The sequence below is a fragment of the Rousettus aegyptiacus genome, unplaced genomic scaffold (assembly GCF_014176215.1).
Source record: "Rousettus aegyptiacus isolate mRouAeg1 unplaced genomic scaffold, mRouAeg1.p scaffold_m13_p_2, whole genome shotgun sequence".
In the NCBI taxonomy this organism is placed as follows: domain Eukaryota; kingdom Metazoa; phylum Chordata; class Mammalia; order Chiroptera; family Pteropodidae; genus Rousettus; species Rousettus aegyptiacus.
Genome location: NW_023416295.1, coordinates 122,613,924 through 122,619,923, shown reverse-complemented (window position 1 = coordinate 122,619,923; position 6,000 = coordinate 122,613,924).

Here is a 6,000-nt window from a genome sequence, read left to right as displayed (position 1 = left end):
TCGGGGTGTCTTATGAAAGTTATAGACCCCACATTCCATGTTAAGCTCCTAAAGACTTTTAGATATTCTGATAACTGACAATACTTACTTTCAGAAAAGGAGGTGTGTAATCAATGGCAGAATTATTCTTCTCTTCTAAATTAGCATGAAATAAAACTAAAGAAAATATATGACATGGAGACAAAAAAACTCTATTCATTTTGTTTTCACATTATGCATAATATCCTAATATTGTAATAAAATTAGCTATATAGCTTTTTTACATTATGTATCACATCTCCAGAAAAGAAATCAGTTTTAGCCTTTCTTATTATTTTCTTCCTTTTCCTTTTATTTTCTTTTTAATCTGTCCTGGAAACATTAAGAAAGGCAAAGTAGTCTCACAATTCTTTCAGTCAAAGAGAAAATAACCTTGAAGTCAAATAAAGAATGTCTATCATCTAAAGTAGAGATGAAGGAGAACTGATTAAAATCAGAATTCCCATCACTTCATCTCTACTAACCACACCAAAAACAGGAGCTATTGATTCCTTTAATTAAAAAAGATCTGATATGGAAATACTACATTGAGACCAATTCCACATGGACAAGTCTGTTAGGATTTCTGTTTTTGTGGCTCATACTTCAGAGATAGACATGCTTAAATTTGCAATTAAATATTATAGGGATATGATACATGCTCATCCACTGAAAAATCCCAAAGGGAAAGAGAGTAGAAACAAGAGGAGAGAAATGTGGGAAAGTAAATGAACTCTTATGTACAAAGGGGAAAAGAGAATAAGAATCCACAGCACAGAACAGTGAGTCAAAGGAACTATAATAGAAAATAAAGGAAAAAGTAAAAATTAATGAGAGCAGGTCATTAAAATAAAGGTAAATTATGCAGTGATCACTCAAATCCCCCAAAGTGTATAACCAGTATACTATGAAATGAAATTTAGAGTGGGTACAGACATGTGTTAAATACCAACATATAAAGATTATTTATGTATCATTCCCTAAAAATCTGAATAAACCTTGTTTATTTAGACTCTACGTGTCCCTAATACTGTCATTTCATAAAGTTAAAACTAAAGATAGGCCTTGGTTAAGAAATAGGAGAGTGTACAGTTTAGATTCTTTCTTTCTCTTTTCTTTCTTTCTTTCTTTCTTTCTTTCTTTCTTTCTTTCTTTCTTTCTTTCTCTTTCTTTCTTTCTTTCTTTCTTTCTTTCTTTCTTTCTTTCTTTCTTTCTTTCTTCTTTCTTCTTTCTTCTTTCTTTTTAACTAATAAGCACTAATAACTATAATTTAAAGGAAACATCAGTTTTCTGAAAGTATGCAGGTCGATCTTAGTTAATGACTTTATATAGTTCTTTTCTTTCTCATATGATAGTATTTATAACATACATGTGGCAAGAGAAAAGGGAATAAGAAATGAAAGGCAAGATAGGCAGGAAAAGAGAGAGAAAGGAAAGAGAAAGAAAGCGTGCCACTTCATTAATGGACCTGGTCATTAAATTTTCATTGCAAGTTATTTCAGTTTTACGTTTCAAGTCCTTCAAGTTAAGATGCTTACATTTATTCTGTTTATTAAGTGGCAAACTGGTTTAATGTTCTTAGGTCTGGGACCATGATGCTGGCAATTGAAGCAGAGCCAGTTCTCCACACTTATAAAACTGTCCTAAATATCTTTTCCTTTGTGTATCATTAATAATTAATTTTTCTCTCTCTGGGACAGACTCTTTTATATTTGCACATGGGGCAGTTCTAAAATGCAAAATTCAGCATAAAAGGAATAAACTACTGCAGCAACTTGCAAAGTTCTGAACAGAAAAGCATAAAATAAACCTACAAGAAATGATTTTTTTAAAAGGAAGTAAATGAAGAAACATAAACTGTGAGACAGAAAAAGATGCTGAGAAAATGAGGTATGGGTCAATTTAGTGGATCGACTCTAAAGCTCTTCCAGACATAGCATCTGGTCACCTGGTTGTTTCCATTGGAAAGACTGATTCCTGCAGACTTCTGTCAATGATTCCTCTCCTTGAAGGACCACAGATGATTGATTAATCTGTCAGTAAGCTATAAACATTTCAAAGGCAGTTTTTCTACCATGTTTGTGGGACCTCAAAGCTCAAAAATATTTGGCCAATTAAAAAATGTTTTTGACATTCTATCGCAGTAGTAAAGAGGGAAACTATTGCCATGTATTACCATCCAGTTAAAAAAGATTTAGAACAAAGATTTAAATCAATTTTAGAGGCATAGTTTATAAATTAAAGAATTGGTGATGATATTCAACTTCAGTCTTCGCAACAATAGAGAGGGAACAATCCTTCGAAAACAGAAAATAATTTGAAATCACAGAATGTGTAAGTTATTTTAACTGCGATCATTGAAGATCTGAGGAAGCCATTCATAATTAGGATGGCTGCAAGAAAAAGATGGTGTCCTTCTCTTTGCCGAGAGAGAGAGTCCTTTTAAATGTCCAAGACCTGGTTCACAGAAGAGTTTATGAACAACTAAGATTAAAATTAGGAGCAAATAATAGACCTTATTTTCTAGAAATGAGATTGGGAAGGAGAAAGTGAGGAAGGAAAAAAAGAAATGCAACAATGTATTGACCACTCTAAAGATCTTAACTGAAAGCATTCTTGAAGTTCTTATCATCATCAATAATAATAATAATAACAATAATAGCAACAACAATAATTAAAGTTTACTGAATATATGCCAAAGAACTACACAGTGTTTTACATGCATTTTCCACTTAATTTTTAAAATAATGCTATGAAATTGCAATTATTTTCCATCTACAAATAGAGGAACCAAGACACAAAGTTTAAATAACCTGTAACCGAGTTAATAAACAGTTATTTGAACAGGGAAGCTTAACATAAAGAATTGTTAACTAAAAATAGAACATTAATAAGGGATACGGAAAACTCTAAAGAACTACAGGAAAAGCAGGATAGGGAGGCACCCCTAACTCCAGGCTTAAAGAGAGCTCGCAGGGAAAGAAAAAGTCTGTGGGAGCCCCACTTCACCAGGCTGAGATCCAGATCTCTTTGAAGAGTTGGGGCTGTGGTCCACTGGATGTCAGAGAAGTCTGCTGAAGGGCGCAGGCTGGGGCTGGAGGGCAGAAAACAGCTGGGTGGGGTGCCAAACTCTGGACTGCATGTATCACTTAGTCTGCCTATCATTCAGCAGAAAAAAAAACAAACTGGCAGCTGTGGTCCAGGCAGCCATACCATTTGTCCAAGAAGGAAATGAGAAACATGGAAAGGAGGAAGAGAAGCTCTTGCCTCAAGCATGGTTCTTCCATCACCCTCTATTCCAATACAGTGAACATTGTGCTCGCTGGAAACCGAGAAGCACTGCTGACAAAAGTCCAGCTCCTGTATCACAGAGCAGGGAAGAAAGGGCTGGGTTTTGAGCTGAGAGTTTATAAATTGGTAACTGGCACAACCTGTGATGACAAACAGTATGTAATTTAAGAGTGAACCATTGCAGAGAATTTTCGTATTTTGAAAAATAATCTGGGGCGAAACCATTTTAAATATTTTTAAAACCTTGATATTTCTGCATTCATTTTAATTTGTTTATACTAGAAAATGGAAAGCCTGAGAAATTACCCAAATCCATGAAAGAGTCTTGTATATGATGAGGTATGTTCTTCAAATAAGAGTTTTGGAGAAATATAATTTTTTAAATGCCAAGGAAATACCAGTAACCATCAGGTTCTGCAAATGTACAAGTTATGCATGCTGTGCGATATAGAAGTTTTGTCTCCTTGAATTTTCCTTGCTGAAGGACTTGAGTTAGGTCTGTTTCATTTTTTTCTCTGTCTTCCCTACTTAATACTCAATGTCTCTCATTATCTCAAATTATCAACTTTCTGTTCAGCATTTTTGCCCATAGGAGCCAAGGCTTCTCCCTGGTCTCTCATTAGGGCCAAAGCCACCCCTAATGATTGAGTAAGTTAGATATCTTTCCTGAGAGTAGTATGAGAAGTACTGTCCACATCTGAATAAACATTTGTGTCAGTTGATGGATATTACAACACACTTCTTACCTGTAGCCGAGATGACAAATATCCTGACCCCCCAAAAAACAGCTATAGTGATACTCTCTTTTTCAACAGTATCCTGATAGTGCCCACTCTCTCACTTGCAAGCAACAGGGGATCCAGTACTCCAGTTTCTCATTGGTTATATTCCAAAAGTAGTCATCAGTGTGTTAAAATGTTGAAATAAATACAAATACAAATTATAGAAAAGTTGGCAGAAAAATACAGTAAAATATTTTTTTATACTTGAAGATCGGCAATAATTCTCTCAGCTTCGGAAAAAAATTAAAAAGTCATAAAATATTGGCAGTTTCAAAATTATAGAAGCACCTTTACAATGAAAACCAGTAAAATGGAGTCATACAGGAAAGCAAAAGACTTGTAAATGTAGGCGATTATGTATGACAAAGAATTAATGAATGTATTATGTATAGATTACATTTAGATTTATGAGAAAAATATCGACACCCAAGAGATATGAAGGCAAGAATTATGAATAGATCATTAGCAACCAAGTAAATACAAATACTGTAAAGGTGAAAACAGTTCATTCTCACTGCTAGACTTAGACATGCATATGAAATTAATTAAAATACCATTTCAACTGTACTGACTTGTGGGGAGAGGAGTTCCACTAAGCTTTTTATGAGTAAACAAATATGTTAATACAATGCTTGTTGAATTTGATTTGGCAAAACTCTTTAGACAAGCAATATACTGACATGTAACAAATACAAAAAAAAATTTTTTCATATGGTCCCAGGAATGTCACCCCTGGAAATTTATAAAGATAATCGAATGGATGAAAAAAATCCATAGATAGAAGCTCATCACAGATTGTCAAATAATAACCACAAACACATATACATACACATACCGTCTATGTTTTTTGAGTAATACATAAAGAACATGAAAAAAATATTCAAGTATTAAAGTCATAATTTTGAAGACCATGTAAAGACAGAGACAAAGTTTGTGGTGTAAATGGAAAAAGAATAAAAATAAAAATAAATGAAAGCAATTTATACTGTGACAGTAATTATGTAATACATTCAGAGATTTGTTCCTGGTAGGATAGACCATTTGTCATTCTCAGCACTGTCAAGAAAATTATAAAAATTGTGTTTGCTCTGGAAATAAATTAATTAAAATTTTAGTTCACACTAAACCCTGTTAAAATTTTAATCTACAGAGAGGGGGAAATTTTAGAACTAGAAGAGAAGGTGAGATTTCTTCCCATTTAAGGAAACCCAAACTGCCCTGAAATAAACATTTCTCTCTGCTCACTTAACTATAGAAAGGCAAAATAAACTCATGAAGACAAGGGAGCTGGAGCATGTTTGAAATTATTAGATCACCCGTATGTCAAAGAAATTAGTCACAAGTTCTTCTCTAAGCTAAAGTACCTATGGACCCAGCTGCAAGGAACAGTAAAAATTCTAATGTCCACAGACATCGTTAAACTAAGAATTTTGATAATAAATTACAATAATAGCTACATTAATTTCAAGAAAAATAAATCACTGAACTGCAGATATGCCTAGGGATTTCTCATTTTTATGAACTGGTGATGAAAATACTCAAATGTTTCTCACCTTTTAGGTACTACCACATGAGAGTGAAATCTTTTTTTATTAACTTGGCTTATATTTTTATTAAAGATAAATATACGATAATGTAAGGAGACACATAATTCTACAAAGATTTTTTTTTAAGTAACCTTTTTGTACACCATTTTCCCTCTCCAGAGAATTCATTTTTAGCTAAATCTTTTCATATTTACTTCCTTATCCCTAAATAATTGCTTATAGTGACACTTGAAAAGTTTCATCTCCATTTTTAAGTACTATAAAGTAAGTAGAAATGTCTCCCAAAACACACACACACACACACTTGCTCACACACACACACACACACACACACACACACAGCTCCCAAACCTCCAACCTCT